This window comes from Ictidomys tridecemlineatus, chromosome 11 (genome assembly GCF_052094955.1).
Source record: "Ictidomys tridecemlineatus isolate mIctTri1 chromosome 11, mIctTri1.hap1, whole genome shotgun sequence".
NCBI lineage: Eukaryota > Metazoa > Chordata > Mammalia > Rodentia > Sciuridae > Ictidomys > Ictidomys tridecemlineatus.
Window position 1 is genome coordinate 31,033,949 of NC_135487.1, and position 22,317 is coordinate 31,056,265.

The window sequence follows — 22,317 nt, forward strand, 5'->3', positions numbered from 1 at the left end:
AGTTTGAGGCCAGCCTTAGCAAATGAGCAAGACCCTGTCACCAAATAGAATATAAAAAGGACTGGGAAAGCAACTCAGTGGTAAAGTGCTTCATCTTCAGTACCAAAATTTCATATATATATGAAATAAAAAGTGCTTATTAATTTTTTCCAGTTGTTTATCTTAGTATATAGAAATATCATTGAATTTAAGATATTGACTTTATTTATTGTGACCTTGCTAAACTCACTGAGTCTCATTTATTACTAGTTATTAGAAGTCTATTTTTGACACATTAAAAAATTAATGAGACAGTCCATAACTCCTGGCTGGTAAGTATTCTTCTTCTTTCCTGCCAAGGCACTTTTAAAAACAAAGTTCTGACCAGATGTTAAGTCTGTGGCCTTTCTTTTCCAATGCCCGGGAAGCTTTAGGACTGCCAGCAGCTGGTGCACCTGGACTGACTTTCACAGCCCAACATCAACACGACTTCCTGACTACCATCCAAATTTGCTTCACCTCCTTCCCTTGGCAACTATCTCACTTTAGTTTCTTTACTCAGCCACTGGCTTGCACAGGCTCAGATCTCCATCTTTACCTCTGTTTTCCTACCATGTTTTCCCAATTCAAGTTGCCAAGAATCAGGTTTAACCCAGTTCATCTTTTTCCTCCATGTCATTGGTGGTCAGGCAGATCATGGGGCAGGTCCCTCTTTGTCCGATTAGTTTTGCCCATAGAGTATGTCTTCATCTGTTTAGGCTGCTAGAACTAAGTGACATAAACAACAGAAATTTATTTTTTATTTCTCATAGTTCTGGAAGCTGAGAAGTCCAAGGTTAAGGCACTGGTAGATGCAGTATCTATTGGGACCTACTTTCTGGGTCACAGATAGCACCTTTTTGCTGTGTCCTCACATAGTAGAAGGACTAGCTAGCATTCCGAGGCTTCTTTAAGAAAAAAAAAAAAATATATATATATATATATATATATATATATATATATCTTGTAGGTAGACACGATACCTTTATTTTATTTATTTATATGTTGTGTTAAGGATCGAACCCAGGGCCTCACACATACTAGGCAAGTGCTCTACTGCTGAGCCACAACCCCAGCCCCTGGGGCCTCTTTTATAAGATCCCAGTCATGCTCTCATGACCTACTCACCTCCCAAAGAGCCACCTAATCCTACCACCCAGGGATTGGGTTCTCAACAGATGATGTCTGGATGCAAATATTCAAACTAGAGCAGAGGACAAGGTTCCCTGGTCTGAATGTGCTCACTTGAGTAGTGAGGGTTATCGACAGAGGATCTCCCTTGAGAGGAATATGATGGGGCAGGCCCTGCTGTTACCTGCAACTACTTCTAGAATTTCAAACCCCATTCATTCATGGGATTGAACATATTTGCTCCTAGGCATTGATTGTTTCCCTCCTGCCTCCTAAACCCTCCCACCCCTTCCCCTGCTCACTTGTCGTCAGAATCAAAAGGGCCCAGGATAATTATGCACTCCAATCTGAGTATGTGGCAGGTGAACCAGAGAGGCTAAGTGACTTGGCTGAGTTAATGTAATGAGTTAATGTAGAGGCAAAATTTAGGCCTCCTAATTTTCCTGTGTTTTCACCCAGCTCATGGGTACTTGACCCCAGTAGACATGCCCTCTTCCCATTCCCAGTGGAGTCTATGGGGCAGAGAAACTGTATCTGCAGTCTGGCGAAGGTAGGCAGGGCTCAGGAACAGGTGGTAACTATGATTCAGACTAGCCTGTGGGAAGCAGAAATGGGCTCAGAAAACAATACCCCAAAGACCAGGGCTTTGGCATGCTGAGAGGCCTTAGAACCTACCTCTAAATCAAGGTCCCTTTTACCTTTCCCTGTTTCTCCCCCTTCCGGCACCAGGAGAGGCTCTCTGCAAGTTTGACTGGCTATCTGACGGATCCATCAAAAGAGGAACACAATGGCCTTCGGTCTGCATTAACAGGAGAAGGCTAACCTCATATCGAAGGAATACATATTGAAGTCTGTCAACACTCTGGGACAGACTTTGGTCACACACAAGTGTCATCTATTTTGTTCTCAAAGAGAATCACTTACAATTCATTGTCTGTTCTTCAGGCCCAGCAAACTTTGTTCCAGGCAACTGTGTGTTCTCCAAGTGCATTAAATCCCCCTAAACTATTTACTATTCCCCTAAAAACTGGCTCCACTCCCTAGCCTCTCCTCCCTTATAGGAAAAGGGGACTTTTTGTGAAAGTTTTTGAATCATGTTGAGTTAGTAGGAATCACACTCCTGTGGTAACTTCCATGCTGTGACTTTTCCACTTCTGCATGTTAATAAATATGTATGCTTTTTCTCCTATTTACTCTGTAAGTTTATTACAGCAAACCTTCCAAAGATAAGGGGAAAATTTCCTTTATCCCTACATGGGCATCTGACCTCAACATGATCAGGCCTCAGGGCTTAGTGTGGCCTAGGTCCAGGATTGGCTAGGAGATGAGTGGTATAGAGACAAAGGAATGGCCAATTGGAGCCAGAACCTATAGGCCTGTATTAGTGTCCTATAGCTGCTGTAATAAGTAATCACAAACTTGGAGGCTTAAAACAGCAAATATGTATTCTTTCACTGTCCCAGAAGCCAGAAGTCTGAATACAAGTGTTAGCAGAGTTACATTCCCTTCCAAGACTCTGGGGAAGAATCTGTTGTTGGCTTTTTCCAGTTTCTGGTGACTGCATGTTTCTTGGCTTGTGGCCACATCACTCTAATCTCCTGCTCTATCTTAACATCTCCTTCTCTGCATATGTTTGTTTTATATTCTCTATCTGTCCCTCTCATCTCTCTCATAAGGATACTTGTGATGGCATTTACTGCCTATGTGGACAATCCAGGAAAAGCTCCCCTCCTAAAGAACTTTAACTTAATCCCATCTTTTGCCATTTCAGGTTAATACTCACAGGTTCCTTACTACCCCAAGATCTCACTACCCCATACCACTACCAACTTACAACAGCCTCCAGACTGCGGAGGAAGGACAGCAGATCAGGATTTTTTTCCCCTCATTTTGTCTTGGGAATAGAGGGGAACCTAGAATTGGGGTGGGAGGAGAGAGAGGGAAATACAGAGGCAGAGAGACACAGAGACTGGGGGTGGGGGGGCACAAGTATGGTCCTTCTACTCTGAATCCAGGAAATTTTGCTTAGGTTCTCATTGAATCATCTTGACTAGTCTGTCAGGTGGGGATTAGTATTCCTAGATTAAAGGTAAGGAAACTGAGGCTCACAAATGAGGTAACTAACTTGCATAACAACTGGCTAATGTGTGTCAGAGTCAGAATTAAAGGCTCGGTTAGTCTGGCTCTAAACTCCATACTGATTCCACTCCCTCAGCTCTGCTGGGAAACCCACAGTGAAGTCTGTGGCTCTGCCCTGCGTGCACTGCTGCCATTACCTGTACCCTTCACATCTTCCAGGCTGTGCACGCTCAGAGTGCCTCTCTAGGGTACCACCGTGTCTTCGGGCCCTCGGGAACCCCCTGTGCTTTCATGGTTCTTGGAAGACAGGGATCCAATGCTGACCTGCACTGACTGGGGCCATGTGGGGGAGGAGGGAGAGTCTGATAAGAATGACCCGGGGAAGCAGTATGAGGAGCCCCTTCTCCCCTGGGAATTAGGAGACTTCTGTTGATGTTCAAGCAGGATAGCCTGCATGTGTGATCTCTGGCCCTCTGTTTACATCTGGACCTCACTTTCCTTATCTTCAGTGAGCCTGTAAGATAATGTTCAAGTCCTAAACCTCTGTGATTTTTTTTTTTTTTTTTTTTTGTGTGTGTGTGTATGTGTGTGGTGCTGGCAGTGGCACCGAGGGCCTCATGTGTGCTAGGCAACTGCTCTACCACTGAGCTGCATCCCCAGTCCCCACCACTTTTTCCCCCACTGTGATTTAAAATATTGGCATAATGACCAAAGCCCTCATCTATGCACAGCCCTCTCTGATTAACAAAATGTTTTCACTGATCATTTACCATCCAACAAATATTGACTTCTACCACCACAAGCTTGACCATGTATTGGACAATGCTCGGCAATAGTGGGCATTTAGATATGAGGGAGACCAGCCCCTGCTCTTGGGGAGCTACTAGTGCAGGTATAGGGCAGATATGAAGGGAGAAGTAGCGAAGAGTGTGTACAGGATGAACAAAGAACCCTGGGTGCTGGGAGGGATCTGAGAAGAAGGGGCAGTGCTGCCTGTTACCCCAATTCTGTAAAGAGAAGGTATTTCTCTTTTACAGATAAGAAACTAAGTCTCAGAGAGAGAAAGAGAGAAATGACAATCCAAAGACACACAGCCAGAAGGTGGCCAGGTCTGACTTCAATCCAGGCTTTTGTGCTTTTGCACAGTTGGCCCTGTACTGTAGGGACTATGGGATAGACGACCTGGGAAGGATTATGAGCCTGGAGCAGAAGACACCTATGAAGAGTTCTCAACCTGGTGGGGAGATGGACACATCAACACCCTAACTAGATGCTCAGCAAGCAGAGTTTGGACACCTGTGGTTGTGGCCTTGGTCTTGGTGCTGAATCTGAGGATTCCTTGGCTCCTAGGGAGCTGCAGCTGATCTTACCAGGGTTCAAGCAGTGATAATCTGCAAAAGTCCCAGTCTGAGCATGCAGAGGGGTTTCCTATTCAAATGAATTATTGGCCATGCACTTTTATTCACTCATCCTCTTATACATCTATTCTTGTTCTTTCTCAACCCTGTGTGTGTGGGGGGAGCTTCCCTCCCTCTCTGAACACTGGTCTTGAGCCCTGAGCTCCTAGGGCTGCAACCTCTTGACTGCATCTGTGTGTGACTTGCTCAGTGGCTTGGGCACCCCCAGCACCTATTCTCAATTCTTTCTAACTGACCTAGAGACTGTTCCAGGCTATGTGTCACCTCAGAGCTTCTCTGTGCAGCTCTCAAGGCTCCCTTTCCAGAAATGGGGGCTCTAGGCTAGGCTTAAGGATACACTCTGTAGGGGACAGAGTGTGGGCACTGCCTCCTTCTCAAATCTGCTGATAAGCTCCAAAATAGTCCAAAAGGATCGAAATTGGGGAGGGGGCATATCACAGCCATCAGCCTGCTAGGTACTCCATTGCACCGATGAGGACATAGACGCAGCTACAGACACCTAGGTCTTCTCCACTCCACCCGGCTCCAGCTGGGGCTGGAAGCTGCCTCTCAGCTGGGGCTGGAAGCTGCCTCTCAGCTCCACGTTCTCCTGTGGACTACAAACCTACCCTGGGTGGTCCTCAGCTGCATTTGGAGCTTTGGTGGGGGATGGGAGTTCCCTCTGCAATGGGCTGGGCTGGGGGGCCCTGAGGGAGGGCAACCGCTCCCAATCAAAGGACGTTCCCTCCCAAAGTGCCTTTGTTCTCCTCCGTCTGCCCCAGGCTTGCCCTGGGCAGAGGACAAAGGGCCCAGGCCCAAGGAGTGGGGTTGGGAGAAGAAAGGGGATGAATGGTCTCAAAGGACCATTCTAGAGTTCACTCTCCAGCACTCCTTGACAGTCAGGATCTCTTGGGTAGCTGGCAGGGAGCACCGGCTGATCCACGTGCGTGAGGTCAGGAGTGGACACAGCTTGTGGGTTTATGCAGACACCTGCACAGGTGGATGGATATCGTGTGTTTGAGGGATTGTAAACAGCTAAGAATGCATCCTGAGAGCTTGGGGACAGGTGGTGGCGTCACTACGGTGGGGCTTACGAAGGCTTTGGTTGCCCCCAACCTCATCATGGCCTCCCTTCCAGCTTCCTTTGATAGGAAACACTTTTAAACGGCTGCTTGCTCGGAACCAGTCCATCCAGGTAGACTCCTAGATAAGACATTCCGGAGCCCAGACCCGTGCAACTGAATGTTCACATAGATCGAATTCCACTCAGAGGCCTGGGGCACCGTACCCGCCCTCACTCTGGGAGTAGGGGGTGCCGACGGGATACGTAGGGGCACAGCCCTCCTTCGCCCCTCATAACTCAGGGCTGCGCATTTCGCCACCCCCGACTGGATCCGGGTCCGGGTCCTTTCTGTGTTGAGACTCGGCCATCGGCCATCGCGTCTCTAAGACAGGGACTTTGGCGCCTTGCTGGGGTGGAGGATAGAGGCGGGTGCGGCAGGTCCTGCTAGGCAACCCCCGCCCCGCCCCCTGCTCGCCTCCCCCTCGGGCCCCCGAGCAGGTTGCGGGCAGGACCCGCCCCGGCGCCCGGCCCACACTGGCCGCTTTGTTACCTGCCCCGGCGCGCAGAGCCTACGAGCGCTACGTGCAGCGGGCTGCGGGGGCGGGGCAGGGCGGGCGGGGGCTGGGGGCGCGGGGCCCTGGTCCCCTTCCTCGTCCCCTCCCACCCGCCCCGCCTGGGGGCTGCCGAGGCCTGCACCGGTCTCTGAGAAACCACCCTGGTGTGCGCTTCGCCGGGCTTAGGTTTTGGGGTCCGCGTCCTGGCGCCCCGCGCAGGCTTCATCCAGCCCCTTCCCCTGCACATTAGCCTCCTGGATTGCTCGTTCACCTTCGAAGGAGCCAAACTCTACTTTCCACTGGGTTCGGGCGACCCTTGGCAGCAATGTTGCTTTCCCCAACCGCCATCATCTGAAAAGCTCGCACCCTGAGGCCCAGCTCAAAGGCTGCTTCTGGGAAACGTCATGACTCCGGTTTTCGTTACTCTTTTCTTTGGGGGTGCCCTCTGCTCTGATAGCTGTGGCTTGTCTCTCCACAAAATTCAGGACGAGGCCAGCAAACTGTACAGGCTGGACCTTCCTGCAGATGTCTTCAGTGGGTGATTGAGTGAAGTTGGAGACAGAAATTGAAACAAGGCGTGTAGTCCTGTCCACTGCCTAAACTGATGCCCGAGCTTCCCTTTCAGTACCAGGCACTGACCCCATGCCCTTTTGTGCCCTTAGACCCTTCTTTCTTATGACCATCCCCAGCTGCACTATGCCAGGACCTCTGACCTTTGCCCAAGCTATTCCTCTGCCTGCCACCCACTAGGCAGCCACAAGTGCAAGCCTGGCCTTTCCAAGGCCCATCTCTCCTGGAGAAGCCAGGCCTGATCCTTGGGGCTTTGTGGCTACCTGTGCACCTTACTTTTTGTGTGAGATACTTTATATATGAAGTATTTCCCCCTCACTGCAAGGTGACAGCTTGCAGGTGGCTGACCTGGGATTAGATCTCCTTTCTAGAATGACATCAAACATCAAAAGACATCAGAAACAGGTTCTTAAATCACAGATTAGCCTTTCTCTCCCAGGCCTTCCCCTGACAGCTGCTCCTCTGAACTCTCTCCATCTCTGTGCTCCCTTCCCCTTTCAGGCCAGGGCAGGGCGGGAAGGGATTCCAGCTCCAGGGCTAGGTCAGTCTGGGTCTGTGGTTTTGGGCCTCCATGAAGAATTTCGAGGGAGGATGTGCAGGGCGTGGGGAGAGGTGGGGAGAGACTCAAGAATGTGTGTCTCAGGAGGGAAAGTAGCAAAAGGTGGAGAGGGCGGTGAGAGAAGTCTTTCCCAGGGCCCTGGGAAGCAGGGGCCAGTTTGAATGACAAAGGTTCCCTGGAGAGCAAAGGAAAGCTCTGGAGGATGGGAAAGTGGGAGGAGGAGGGTCAGAAGGGTGGGGAGGAAACTGCCCCGTGGGCTCCCATCTGCAGCAGCCCTTTCAAGTCCAGCTAAATCCCTAACAATAAGAGGAACTGACCAGTGGACAAAAACGGGCAAAGGATGATTAACGTAGTTCACTGAAGAAATACAAAAACCTTATGAAAACATTAGAAGTCCCAAAGTACAAATGAAAAGGAGATTCTGGTTTTTCCTCTCTAAAGAATTGGTCAAAACAATAATAGAGAAAACGCCAGATGTTGGTAAGGTGCAGGGAAGTGAGCGCTGACCTCGCTGCTGCGGGGTGAATAGTGTCGCTTCTCGGCAGGACCGTTTCACAATCTGTACAAAAGCCTTTATGTGAATTATGCTTTGATTTAGCGATGCTATTTCTGGGGTGTATCCTAAATTCAAAGATGATTTATCCCAGACTTATTTATAACAGGGGGAAATTGGCAATTGCATAAATGTTTGATGAAAGGGAATTGGGTAATTAGATTATGCCACATTTGCAGAAGGAAGGCTATGTAGGTATTAACTATCATGCTGTTGAAAATATTAAATATATGGGGAAACACTCAAGCTGGTAGGTGAAAAGAGGAAGTTATAAAACAGCATGACTCTCATTTTATACAATGTCTATATAAATATGCATAAATCTACAGTGAACAGCGCTGAACTGGGTGCTGGACTGTGAACTAGGAACCTTGACTGGGCTCTCATTCAAGACTCACAGCAGCCCTGTGAGGAAGATTCTAGCAATTGCATAGGGGGAAAATAAGCAAATGAAGCTGCAAATAAATTCACCAAAATGCCAACAGTGAAATGAGAGGGCATGCGTTTTTAATTTTCTTCTTTATACTTTCTAGTCTTTTCCCAACTTTCTTCAATTAAAAAAAAAAAGATGGAATCATTTAACAATTTGAAATCACAAAAATCATCTGTTCAAAAAAAAAATAATCTTCAGGAGCCCCTGTTTTGGGAGTGAGTGACAGTTTTCTCTTTAATTTCCTGGGGTTGCTGCAACAAAATACCACAGGCTTAAACAGAAATTGCTGTTCTCACAGTTCTGGAGGCTGTGAGTGTGAGATCAATGGTGTTGGCAGGGTTGATTCCTTCTGAGAGCTGTTGGGGAAGGATCTGTCCAGGCCTCTCTCCTAGCTTCTGCTAGCCTGGGGGTTCTTGGTCTTGTTTCTTCTTGTGAGTCTTCACATCTTCTTTCCTCTATGCATGTCTCTCTCTGTATCCAAATCCAAATTTCTTTCTTCCTTTTTTTTTTCTTTTTTTATAAGGACACTAGTCATATTGAATCAGGGCTCACCCCTAATGATCTCATTTTAACTTGATCACCTCTTTACAGACCCTGTCTCCAAATAAGGGCACATTCTGAGATATAAGAGGTTAGGACCTGGACATGTGAATTAACCCCTGACATTGCTGAACTCTTGTGTTCACTCTTGAGAAGAGTACGGCAAGGAGGTGGGGTAGGAAGCCCTCTAACAGGAATGAGAGTCTTTGTTGCTGGACATTCTGGGTGTCATGGGTCTTGCCTCACTGTGTCCTTGGGCTACACCTTCTTCCTTTGTAGACTGGGATGGTAATACTTACCTTCCAGGGTTGTTGTGAATGAGGTAAGAGGTGAAAAGTGCCTTCCTATCACACAGTCATTCTCAGGAAGTGTCTTCTTTCTCCCTATCCCTTCTCGACAGCAGGGAGATAGTCAGGAGAGCACTGGCCCCAGGGACAGTCACATGGAGCCGGGTAAAAGTTCCACCCCTGTCCTTGACTGCATGATCCCTGTGAGTTTCAGTGTCCTCCGTGTGAGATAGAAAAATATCAATTCCCGTTGAGTTATTGTGGTTCACCACCGGGGACTTAGGAACATCACAGCAGGAGATGAACAAAGACTAGCCAGAAGGCAGAAAAGTGAACCTGGGAAATCCGAGGCAGGTGAAGGATGTTACAGTTGAAAATATCAACTTGATGGTTCTGAGTTAAGTATCTTCTCCGTAGGAAGTTTTCCTTGAGCCTCACAGCCTGTATTAGATACCCACCGCCACCAAACCTGGCCTCTTGAAGTTCCCTCTGTTATGCACTTATTATCCTCTATCATTAATCTCTCTAGGACCAGAGAGGCCTCCCTGAAGGAGGCTTGCATACCCATTAAAATAGCAAATACAAATGAAAATAGTAAAACTCAATGCTGACAGTGTTGCAGGGAACCATGCAAACATGGAGCGGTAAGGTGAATCAAGATGGCCATTCTAGAGAACTATTTAACAATGCCTAGTAAGAGCCATAAACTTATGTATAACCTTTGACCAAATATATTTGGGAAATGTAGTCCAAGTAAATAATTAAAAGGTTAAAAAAAAAAACCTTATTGTACAAAGATATGTTGAGCCAACTCTGTGTGGTGAAGAAGAGTGGAAACAGTAAGGGAGTGACCAATAAGTAAACTGCAAACTGTGGCAGAATGGTGTACACTGTGACAATTCAGCACAGTCCAGCGCACATTAACTGGGGACAGAGCATGTGTCAGCTCCTGGAATCCACCCTGGAACCCAGACAGTCTAGCCCTCTGCACGGTCTAGTGGGTAGATAGGAAGGTAAATTATCATATAGTGTGAGCAGTGTGACAAAGGAGAGCGAAAAGCCCATGTGAAAGGGTTAACCCTAGGGGAAGCACTTCTAGCAGGAACCGAAACCTGAGCTGGCTTTAGGCAGGCAGTGGTGGGAAGGAAAAGGAACAACCTAGACCGTGGTGGGGAACACTTGGGAAATTACAAATATTAGGGTGTGACTGGAGGATGGGATGGAAATGGGGTTGTTATAAGGCTTAGGGCTACAAGTCAATAATTCAATATCAGGCAGGGGCTGGTTCATACAAGGCCTTCAATGCCAGTTTTGCTTTACCCATCAGAGGTGGGGAAGCCACCTGAGATCTTTAAAGAGGTGAGAAAGGGATCACCTTTGTGATTTAGGAAGATCACGAAGTTTGGAGGACGGACAAGGGGCCAGCAGGCAGGAAAAGCTGGTGGGAGCCTGTGGCAGGGGAAGATACAGCAACAAGGCCTGGGGAAGAAGAGAAAGAGGGAGGGTCATGAGGTATTTATAAGAGAAAAGGACAGACAGTTCTTGGCGACTGACATTGACAAGATGCTTGGGGAGAGGCAGTGGCGGGTCTGTGGCTGGTCGTGCCAGTGAGCAAGTAGGACACACAGCAGGAGGAGCAAATGGGGCGCGGGGGGGGGGCAACTAAATGAATTGGGTTTGGATCTGTTGGATTCAAAGTGTCACGGGACATTCAGATGGACAGTGCAGCAGGTGGCTGGGCCTATGAATCTGGAGCTTGGGGGAGACAAATGGACTGAAGATTAGGTTTGGAAGCCATAGACTGGATGTGCAGATTGGAGCCAGGGACCACTGGCACTCACTTGAAAGAAGGTTTAGTTGTGGAGGAACGGCAAGATAGCACCCACTGGGAAGAGCTGGAGGAGCAGTGGGTGCTCTAGATAGAGAATGAAAAGGGGGACAACAGCCCAATTTGGAGTGGGGTCCTCAATGGTGGTCCTTTCTTGCTAACAGAGGACCTCCCTGGGTTCCATGCCTCCTCAGCTGGGAACTCTGAGAAACAACCCAGCTACCTGTGCGTCCTTCAGTAACCCCAACACATTTCTGCCTCTCTGTTTCTTTCTCCATCCAAGGGGCATTGTAATTCCGCCTGCCCTCTAGCAATATTTATTGCTTCAGATGAGAAACTGACAGTGCTTTATAAGCTGCACATGAGTGATCTCTGAGTCAGCCCTTTTAAGTTTCAGACTCTTCCACCAGAGGCCTGGTTGGCTATGTTTTCTCTTGTTTTTGGTGCTTCCTTGGCTCATGCTTCTCTCCTCCAGCCATATGTCTGTTTTGACTTGTTCCATGGCCTGCTGTTGGGTCTATAGCTGTCCCGTCCTGGGATTTACTGAGTCATGCAGCAGCTCTGCTTTATTGATGGCGACTTTGCTCTAGAGCCAGCTCCTCACTCCATTTCCTGTAAATCTTCAAGATCTTCAAGATCTTTCTTGTTCCTATCATCTCCCCCACCCTGGCAAAGAGACTCAAGAGTCTACCATGTTTTTTTGTTTTTTGTTTTTTTTTTTTAAAGAGAGAGTGAGAGAGGAGAGAGAGAGAGATAGAGAATTTTTAATATTTATTTTTTTTTAGTTCTCGGCGGACACAACATCTTTGTTGGTATGTGGTGCTGAGGATCGAACCCGGGCCGCACGCATGCCAGGCGAGCGCGCTACCGCTTGAGCCACATCCCCAGCCCAAGAGTCTACCATGTTTTAAAACAGGAATCAAAATCCCTCTTCTGCTCTGAGCCTCCCTCCAACTCCCTTTCCATCTGCATTCTCTCTCAGCCAATTTTTCCCCACTAATTATCTGCATTCCTTTATCTCCCCTTTGTCTCCCAATCCTCAGCAACCTGCCTTCCATCCTTAACCTTTCCACTGAAATTCTTTGTAATGAAAGCTGTAGTGGGTTAAACGGTGGCTCCAAAATGACCTGTTCAAAGACCTAACTGTGAATGTGACCTTATTTGAGAAAGGGTCTTTGAGGATATAATGAAGTGAAGGAACTTGAGATGAGAGGGAGACCGAACATGGAGACACAGAGGGGAAGGTAATACACATATAGAGGCAGAGTTTGGAGTTATGCAGCTAAAGGCCAAGGAACACTGAGGATTGCTAACAGCCACCAGAAGCCAGGAGAGAAGCTGAAAGGAAGCAACCAACTCTACCAGCATCTTGGTTCCAAATTTATGACCTTCAGAACTGGGAGAAAATACTTTTCTGTGTTTGAGGCCACCCAGTTTGTGGCAATTTGTTATGGCAGCCCTAAGGAACTAGCATGGTAATAACTAGAGCAGCTAACATTTATGGAGCACCCACCCTGTGCTAGCAAAGTTCTAAGTAACTTATATGCAATTCTTCATTGAATTCTCCTCACCCACCCAGTGAAGTAGACACACAATAATAAAATCAATATCCACAGAACCAGTTACTGAGAGGTCTTTGGGATTTAAAAATTGGACCCTCAGGCTGGGGATATAGCTCAGTTGGTAGAGTGTTTGCCTTGCATGCACAAGGAAGGACCTGGGTTTCATCCCCAAAACAAAACAAAAAAAAAAAAAAAAAAGGAAAAAGAAGAAAAGAAAAAAAAATTGAATCCTCAACTTGAGAACTATCCCTTATTATTTTTCTCTTTTGCAGGAGCCTGCAGGCCAAAAACTTATGTAATTTTCCAGGGTCATACAGTGGATAGTAATGGAGCCAGGATTCCAACCCCCGTAACCCTTGGGAATGCCTTTAACTACTCTGCATGTCTTCTGAGGCCACTGGCAGAGACTGAGGAGTGAACTGACCAAGCCCTGGGTTTTTACTCAGATGGAGCTACGGAAGGGGCCAAGGGACTGCTGAGTTCAGGGGAAGATTCACCAGTCTGGGGTTGATAGGGTAGTTCTGACTTGTAGGGACTGACAGATAGGGAAGAAGAGATTGGAGGCCTTGATAACCTCATGTTGCCCCTAAAGGCGGAAGCCCTCAGAAAAGTAGCTCCGGTCATCCAGGGGACACTGGAGTTACAGATCCCAGATTTGGAGCATCTCTGGGCAATGATAAGGTCTACTTGTGGCCACAGGAGGAATCAGTTGAACAAAAGTGGAGGGGGGTATGTGACATTAATAACCTCCACTAGGTCAGGGGACCTGGGGGACAAAGGTTATATATCAAAGGGAGATCAACTGCTGTGGGAGCTCAGAGTTGAGCAATAACTCTTTGTACTTATCATGGGGTTGGGGCGGATTCTTGGAAAATAGGAGATGAGAGATGTGAAATAGAAAAGTATTTTAGGTGAAAGACACAGAAAGAACAAAGGATGAAAGGATGGGGCATGTCGTTTTAAGATGGCTGTCGTTAAGCGTGCCTAAAATGGTGAGATGGGAATTGAGCTTTAAAAGTGTTCTAATTTAGGTAACATGTGAAGCAGATGCCAAATCAAGGATTTAGGTACAAATACTTCCTTTGAGAGAATGTTCCCAGGAAGCACAGGGAAGGAGTTGTCCCCTGGGCAACTGGAGCTCAGCCCACTGGGGACCCCCTTAGACACCATATGGAACACATTTCAGAATTGTGTTCCAGAGAGGCAATCAAGTTGGAGTACCTACCCACTGACTCTTATAGGTTCTGCAGTGGTTGAGGATTCTCTCAGGGCCACTAACTCCTGGCTATCCAACCCTGCCCAGATGGGCAAGCCAGCTCCTTCAGACAGAGAAAGTCTTGGTACAGAGAGGTGTGAGCCCTTGAGCTAGGAAACCACCGGAGTGCACCCAAGTTGTAGGAGACTTTGGGGAAGAACTAAGGGGTGGTGGGTAGGGCACCAATAGTACTTGTTAGAAAAAGGAAAGTTGAGAAGGGTTCCTGGGAGCCCAGCAGTCCCAACTAGAAATTTGTCATTTATTTTTTGGCAGTGGAAATCTCCAACCAGAATTTGCTTAAGGGAGAGGTAATGAGATGGGATAGCGGGGACGTGGGGTGGAGGTTTTACCACAGGGTGGGGAAGATAGACAGGAATTGTAACTTGATGAAAGCCTGTTGCAGGGTTTGAATGGACAAGATTTGTCAACTGCTAGGATCTGTGCAGGGAGGTGGGCGAGGGAAAGAAAGGATACCAAGAGGCTGGAGCATCTCTGGCAGGCATTTTAACATCTCCAAGACATATCTTGTTTAGGAAATCTTCAAAGGGTAAAGCCAGTGAGGCGTTCTATGTACTGGACAGACCAAGAGACTATTTCAGAGCACTAGTCAGCAATAATGAAGCCTACTTTTAAAGCACTTACTATGTGCTATGTACTTTATCTACATTATCACCTCTCTTACAGCTACATAGGGCTAGTAGGTATTATTATGATAAGTAAGAACTCAGGGGGGGCTGATACAGGGGCAAGAGTGTCATGCAACTGGTAATCTGATTTTTTTGACAAAGTCTTTTCTCTTTAATGTGACCTTGGGAAAATCAGTAAAATGCCAGCAAAAAGGCCTGGGTAAATGCCCAGCACTTGACACTTCTAAATCATGTTGGCTCATTACTGCAGAAGAATCCTTAGGAGAACTTTGAGGGTCAGACACAGACAGTATCCTCACTGCACAGAAGGGGAGACTGAGGTCCAAGTCATGAAGTTGCTTTTCCAAAGCCCCTTAGCTGGTCCCTGCCTCTTGACCTTAGTTGTATTCTCTGACTTTACTCATGCTGGATGTGTATCAGCAGGGAGGCCAAAGGGGAGAACTGACAGACTCTGATGAAGGACAGTGATCGGGAGAAGGAGGGGTGGGAGAAGCTCCATGTCCCTGGTAGGCCTGGCCTCTCCCTTCCTGCACTCTCATGGCCCTTGGTTTGTCCTGCTCTGCTGACCCCGATGATTCTTTTCCCTGGTTATTACAGGAATTTGGTCTCTTTGATTCCGGTCCCGTCATAGATTGGAAACTTCTTGAGGACAGAGATTTTATCTGATTTCTTTCCATACCCCCAGTACACAGCATGGAATGTGCACTCCGTGAATTCTTGATGCGGAGGATAATGAGAGTGTCCATATATGGGGATTTTAATCTGTGTCAGTCCCCATGATGAGCCCTTTTCTTGTATGACCTTATTGCATCATGGGTGTGTTAAAACTCTTTTGGGTGCAAGTGACAGAATTAAACTCAAACTGTCTTAAGAAAAGATAGGTGTGTAGAACCCAACTGGAAGCTCCTCCGGTCAGTCCAACTCCACGCTCATCTGTATGTAGACACCCAAACACCGTGTCTCCACCTTTGACCTCAGCTTCTCTATATTGGCATTGGTTTTAGAAATCTGTTCCTTGGGCTCAGCAGTCCCAGCAGGAAGGGAGATTCTGTCCCCAGCACGTCCATCAAGGGATCTAAACCTTGACTCTCAGTGGGTCAGCTTGGGCTGTGACATCTCTGGGCCAGTCACATAGTCAGGGGAATTGAACTTGCTAAATGGCCAGGCTTAGGTTAAATACTCAATTCTGAAGCCAAGGGAAGAAGTCAGCCCACTCAAACCTAAACAGAAAGAGGCTATCTTTGTTCATTCAGCTACTGGGCAGGAAGAAACAATAGGCATCCATTTTCCATACACAGGAATTGAGGCTCATCAAACAGAGTGCCTTACCAAAGGTTATATAGCCAGTAGGTGTTCATTCAGGGAAGCATACAGGGTCTTTCCCAACTTGGGTCTCTCTACTCAAATCCCAAATTTTAGCCCACAGTGATTTTTCTAATCCATTGCCACTCAAAGGTATGGTCCATGGACCATGTTGATCTGCAAACTCTTTGGAATTAGCCCACAGTGAATTGACTACCAAAATTCTGAGTAACTTTTTGGAAACACGTTACAGTAATTGGCAAGGTCATCACATCCAAGTGGATCTGAGGCGAGTCATAAAAAAATGGGAGAAATACTGTTCTGTTCGGTTATATCTAGAACAAACACACCAACCTTAGGCATGCAAAAGAAACTATGGTGGCTCTAGTGGATCCTGTGCAGGGAGGACGAGGGAGGCAGGGACCATCCCACCAATCAGATGGCAGTTCTGTCACTTGGCCAGCCAAGAGAAGTCTTGCTAGGAACCCCATCCTTAGCACAAGCCACTGTAGCTGATGTACTGCTCCTGCCTACGAGAGAGACAGGCAAGAAGGCTCAGGCCCAAGCAGCTCCAGGGCCCAAGGGCTCTTGGTTCTGTTCCAGTTGAATACTGGTTGATTCTGCCCAGAGCCCGTGGGCATCTGGCACTCTCATCCAGGGCCCACCACCTGACTGACGTTCCACAGTGCCCCAGAGGGAAGATGATGGCTGACATAGGCCACTCCTGAAGAACCACTCTGAAGTCAGATGGCTTCTTTTAAAGCTCTCTGGTAGAAGGTCAGCTCTAGGACAGGCTGCCACCTCCTGTTGTGATGCTGAACATCCTTGAGTTGGCCGCAGAGATACGGCATGGTTTCTACCCTTGCTTCTCCCTGGGTTGGACGCTCCCGATGCCAGGGTCATGGGTCAACAGAGCAGTTCCAGGTAGGAGCATTTCTCAAAGCCAAGATGACTCAGGGTAGCAAGTGTGAACTACAAAAGAGGCTCAGAAGTCAGTTCAGCCCTTCGCTGGGGGGTGAGCCGTCCCATAGCGTCCTGCTGTGCTCTAACTTGCTTGTTCTATTGTGCCTAGGGCAGCGAAGAAAACAGCCCCATACCCTGTGTTTTAGTCAGCTTTCCCACTGCTGTGACTAAAAAGAGACCAATTTTAGAGGAGGAATCGTTTGTTTTGTCTCATGGTTTCAGAGGTCTCAGGCCATCCATGGCCACATTATTGCTCTGGGCCAGAGGTGAGCTTAGATGATCTTCATCTCTAAGATGCAAAATACCCACCTGGAAAAATCAGTTCTGAGAAATAAATGCACCCAGCTGTACTGAAGAACATGGCCCACAGTAGATGCACCAACTTCACACATAGGTATGACTAATATTATGGTGAGCAAAGACAGACTCTGTCCTTTCCCTAAGAATTTAGTAAGGGGAATGAATTTCTAAGGCATATCAAAACATAACTATGATGCATAGTACAAAATGAGATACATAAAATGATAAGTGAAGATGAGACAAGATAATTTGACCAGTTGAGGGATGTCCAGAGGGGGCATCCCTGAGGAAGTGATAATTGAGCTAATATCTGAGGCTTGTGTGGCAAGAACATTCTGGATAAGGAATAACATGTGCAAAACCCTGTGATGGAGGGATCTGAGTTAGTAAAAGGGACTAAGAAGAGACCAGTGTGGTGAGACCTGGGGGACTGAGAGGGTACTGGTAAGAGGAGGCTGGAGAGGAGAGGAGAAGCCAGATCTTGCAGACCTTGCAGGTCATGCTATAGATCTGAGACTCTGTCAGATTTTAAGTGGGAGTAGGGATTACATGATCATACTTGCTTTCAAAGTAGATTCTTCTGGCTGCAGCTTGGAGATGACACACAGTAGGTGTGTCAGCATGACACAGCTGGATGCTACCAGACCATTGCCCTGTGCCTGATGAGCAATGAGGCTGAGGTAGTAGGGTTGGAGCAGAGATGGAGAGCAGATGGGGTAACTGGGGAGGTGAAGTAGATGGGCCTTGCAGAAGTGTATCAGGAACCGTTCTGGGCCAGGAGCGACGATGCACACCTGTAATCCCAACGACTGGGGAGGCTGAGGCAGGAGGATGGCAAGTTTGAGGCCAACCTCAGTAACTTAGTGAAGCCCTAAGGAACTTATTTGAGATCCTGTCTCAAAATAAATAAATAAATAAATAAATAAACAAACAAACAAACAAATAAGGCTGGGGATGTTGTTCAGTGGTAAAGCACATCTGGATAATCATCAGAAAAAAACAAAACAAAACAATACCAAAACCCCCCAGTTCCTGGGAGTTCCTGGAAGAGAAGTGTGTTGGGGGGATAAGCCCATGAGTCTGGTTTTAGACAGATTGAATGCGAGATATTTCTGAGACACCTAAAAGGCAATTACCAGAAGTGGTAGTTTGGTGAGATGCAGCTCACTGGTAACTTTATTAAGAATGTGACAGAGCACAAGCACACTTGTGGGGGTGAAGGGGCTATTCACTATCTTAATTGTGGTGATGATTTCCCAGGTGTTTGCATATGATAAAACTCATCCAATGGCATACTTCAAATATGTGCGGTGGCTCGGGCATCAGTGTGCCTCACTAAAGCTCTCAGAAAATGTGAGAGAGAGAGAACACAGGCAGTGCAGGCATCCCTGCAGGAGATGGCCGTGGAGAACCGAGCAATGGCTGGAGGGGATGGGAAGTGGAGGGAGTTGGACTTTGTGTTTGATTAACAAGGTGATTTGACCATATATGTAGGCTAAGAGGAAGGATATGATTAAGGATTAGACATAGATGGCTGGGGTTGAGGCTCAGCGGTAGAGCGTTCGCTTAGCATGTGCAAGGTCCTGGGTTCGATCCTCAGCACCACATAAAAATAAATAAATCAAATAAAGGTATTAAAAAAGGATTAGGCCTAGAAAATCCAAAAGAAAGAAAGGATAGTAAGAAATATAAGAGGGGCTGGGGATATAGCTCTGTTGGTAGAGTGCTTGCCTTGCATGCACAAGGTCCTGGGTTCAATCCTCAGCACCAAAAAAAAAAAAAAAAAAAAGAATAGAAATACAAGGTTCCCAAGAAAGTGAGTAGGGAGGATGCTAAAATGCAGGTGGAGAGTTGGCTCTAGATGAGAGCTGTGGCTCAGAAGGGGAAGAGAGGAGGGTACACACAGGGCTATGTGTGTACCTATGTGCATGTACACGTGTGTGTGCACGTGTGTGCGTGGGTGTGCGCGTGCAAGTGGGAGCAGATACCAGATGGTGTCCTCTTTTTGTCATGGAGAAAGTGAAGTGGCCAGTTAGGTTGAGGGCAGAGGAGTGCAGGTGGGGACAGGGTTAGTTACTGGGCAGTGTCCAAGGCAAAGCTCACAAGACAAAGAAGAGGGGCAATAGATGAGAAAAACCTTCAAAGAGCACTTGAAGTGAGACTTGGGCAGTGTGCAGGTCAGAAGAGTAGAGGGTGTGTTCAGATGGTGCAGTTACGATTTTAGGCCAGTTATGACCATGCGTGGCGTTCAAGACAGGCCTATGGGCAGTGAATGACTGAACGGGTGAATGAGTGAATATATTTATGTGATGCCCTGAGCCATTTTTCTTATCCAATTAGCCCAAGAGCCTGTTCTTTTCTTCTATTGGTTCCCAGCAATCTTGCCCCAGATCCCTCAACTTCTTCAGCTTTCTTCCATGTTTCAACTTAAAAGTCCCTTCCACTAAGAAGCTCTTCTCGAATGCTATGTCAGGAGGTCTCTTAGTGAGGTAAAGAGCCTCACACCATAAAAGCCCACCTCCTCTCTTCTTGCCCCATATTCCTGTCTGTGTTCCCATATGTCCCCCACCCTGGCTGGCTCCCATGGTGGGCACTGGTTATAATGCTTGTCATTATGACTGGTGTTCATGGGCAGAGCTCTCCTCCACTGAGAGCACGTCGTGCACCTGGCCCCCCCATTTCATCCTCATTGTCATTTTATGAGTGTTTTTCAGATGAAGATTTCTGGAGAGTTAAGTGACCTGCCCAAGAGTTGTCTAACCAAGGAGTAGTTTTGCCCCCATTGGCCTCTCCATTCTAAAGTGGAAAGGAGTGGTGGGTGAACTGCCCAGGAGCTCTGTCTGGTGGCTAACTCCTCACCCAGTTCAAGTGCAGCTGCCTGAGCCACACTGGCCGTCAGCAGCAGGGTCCGCCGGGTCCTTGGCTTCCACAGAAGCAGACTCAGGGCTGTCTCAGGGCACTAGCCCAACTGCTCTGCTCATGCTCCAGGAGCCTTCTCTGGACCGAATGTTTGTTGTCCTCTCCAAGTTCACCCAAAGCCATAACCTCCAATGTGCTGGTATTTGGAGATGGGTCTTTTGGGAGATAACTGACATTAGATGATGTCACAGAGTGGAACCTCATGGTGGAACGAAGGCCCTGATGAGATGAGACGCGAGGACTTGCCTCTGTTCTTCCAGCTTACTCATGTGAAGGCCATGGGAAGACAGAGTGAGAGGGTGGATGGGGTCCTGTCTTCCCCAGGAGCTGAAGTAGCCAGCACCTTGATCTTGGACTTCCCAGCCTCCAGAACTGGGAGAAGTACACGGCTGTTGTTGAAGTCAGCGAGGTGTCCCTGACAGCAGCCCAAGCTCACTCATCCAGCCGCTCTTCCACATCTTACCAAAGGGCTTGCCCTTGCCCTCCTTCCTTGAGCAGCCCACCCCTCTTGGAGGGACTCTGCTTATCACTCTGAAGGAGGGAGAACTGGTGTTGGGAACTTGCACAGAGTAAGGCCATGCTCTCTTGTCTTCTGGTGTCCCTTCAGGGATTTTAGGCAAAGATGACGACCAGCCACCCACTTTGGGTTCCACAAGGACAGAGGCCATGTCTGTCTGGTTCGTTTCCGTGTCCCTGGCACCTTGCGTAACATTTGCCCAGAGGTGAAGCCTTATATATATTTGTTGGTTGAATGAACAAAAGTACTTCTTTCTAGGTTAAATATTTCCAGTTCCATTACCTGCCCCTGCAAGAACTTGGTTCCAAGCCACTTTTCTCCATTCTATTTACCTACCAAACTTCTAGGCTCACTGTTCAGAAGCAGAATTTTTGTTCCTAAGAATCAAGTGTCGATACTTAAGAGTTTGATAAATTGTTAAACATTCCTCCTACATCTTCCCTTTTCCTGTACTCCTTTGTCTTTTCACAATTATGCCAACTTCCCCCAAAGTTGTAAAAAGTAAAAAAATAAAAAAACAAAAACAAAAACAAAAACAAAAAAACAGAAAGAAAAGTTGAGACGACTTCTTTTTTTTTTTCCATATTATTTTTGGTGCCTTATAGTTGAAGTTAGTGATGGGATTTGGTGTGACGAATTGATACAAGAGGCTTCTTAATGTTCACCCCAAGGATGTTGTTCAGAGGAGGCTAAGTGAGGTCAAGAAGAGAGGTGGACCGTGTAGGTGGGCAGGACCAGAGCTCTGGAACCAGTAGGACAGGTTGCAAGGCTCAGCTTCACCGCTGCGGGGCTGTGTGACCTGGGGCCGGTGACAACCTCTCTGAGCCCTGGGAGCTCAGTATAATACTTTCCTTGCACCTCCACCTTAAGCGTGAAGAGAAATAAGACAACCTGCCCTTAGCAGCGCACCTGACACAGAGGGCTCCATAACACTGATCACTGAAGGAGACGGAGGCTGGGGACCTAGCAAAGATGGGTGAAGCCATCTCTGTCATAAGGAGCCAGTCCAAGCTTGTCCTCTGACTGGCTGGGTCACCTTGCCTAGGCAGCTTTCCACTCCTCCTCTGCAACAATCGAGGTGATGTCACAGCTCCACTCCTGGTGGCTGGAAGGGTTTACTGAGTGGGTGATGTGAAAGTCCCCAGCAAGCTGACAGATCTCTCAGCAGATATTTATTCCTTGTCCCTTCACAGGTGGTACAAGCTCCTTCTCAGTGAGTCATCTGGAAGAGAAGGCTGACTCCTGGGAGCAGACACGAAGCCACATCACTGTGGAGGGAAAAGCTGGCACTCGGAACTGTGGAAGGAAGGCCTGCTGCTTAAAGGGGGACGGTCCTCAGGTGTGGTTTGAGCCCAGGGGTGAATAACTCCCTCACCCCCACATCTTCTCCCCTGCCTATTCCCAGTGATTATTTGGGCGGGGGGAGATTGCCTCTCACATGCTAGGCAAGCTCTACCACTGAGCCACTAAGCTATGTCCCCCAGCTGCTTGGGACCTGGTACGTCTGCTGCTGAACAGCACTTAGAAAAGCGCCTGAATCCCAGCAGCTCCAGGGCTGAGGATCACAAGGTCAAAGCCAGTGTGAGCAACTTATCAAGGCCCTGAGCACCTGTTTCAAAATGAAATATTAGGAGGGGAGGTGTGGGGAAGTGGCTCAGTGAGTGAGTGCCCCTCCCTGGGTTCAAATAAAAAAAAAAGATTGGGGGGAGCTTAGTGCCTGACCTATGGTTGAAAACTTGAATACTTATTGAGTGAATAAATGAATGTTATAGAATAAAACTCAGTCTCTTTTTTCTCCCTTTTAACTGGTGGAGCCAATCACTGATCAGCCTGCATTGGT

General features: G+C 47.6%; 1 long non-coding RNA gene across 2 annotated transcripts in view; it reads left to right on the forward strand.

Annotated features, from left to right (window-relative positions):
• The window catches only part of LOC144368019 (uncharacterized), a 40,583-nt gene extending 18,631 nt beyond the window's left edge, over nucleotides 1-21,952 (forward strand). For both annotated transcript variants that reach the window (XR_013427739.1, XR_013427738.1), the window contains one exon: nucleotides 21,671-21,952. This is a non-coding gene — a long non-coding RNA (uncharacterized LOC144368019). The remainder of the gene's footprint in view (nucleotides 1-21,670) is intronic.
• Nucleotides 21,953-22,317: the final 365 nt, after the last annotated feature.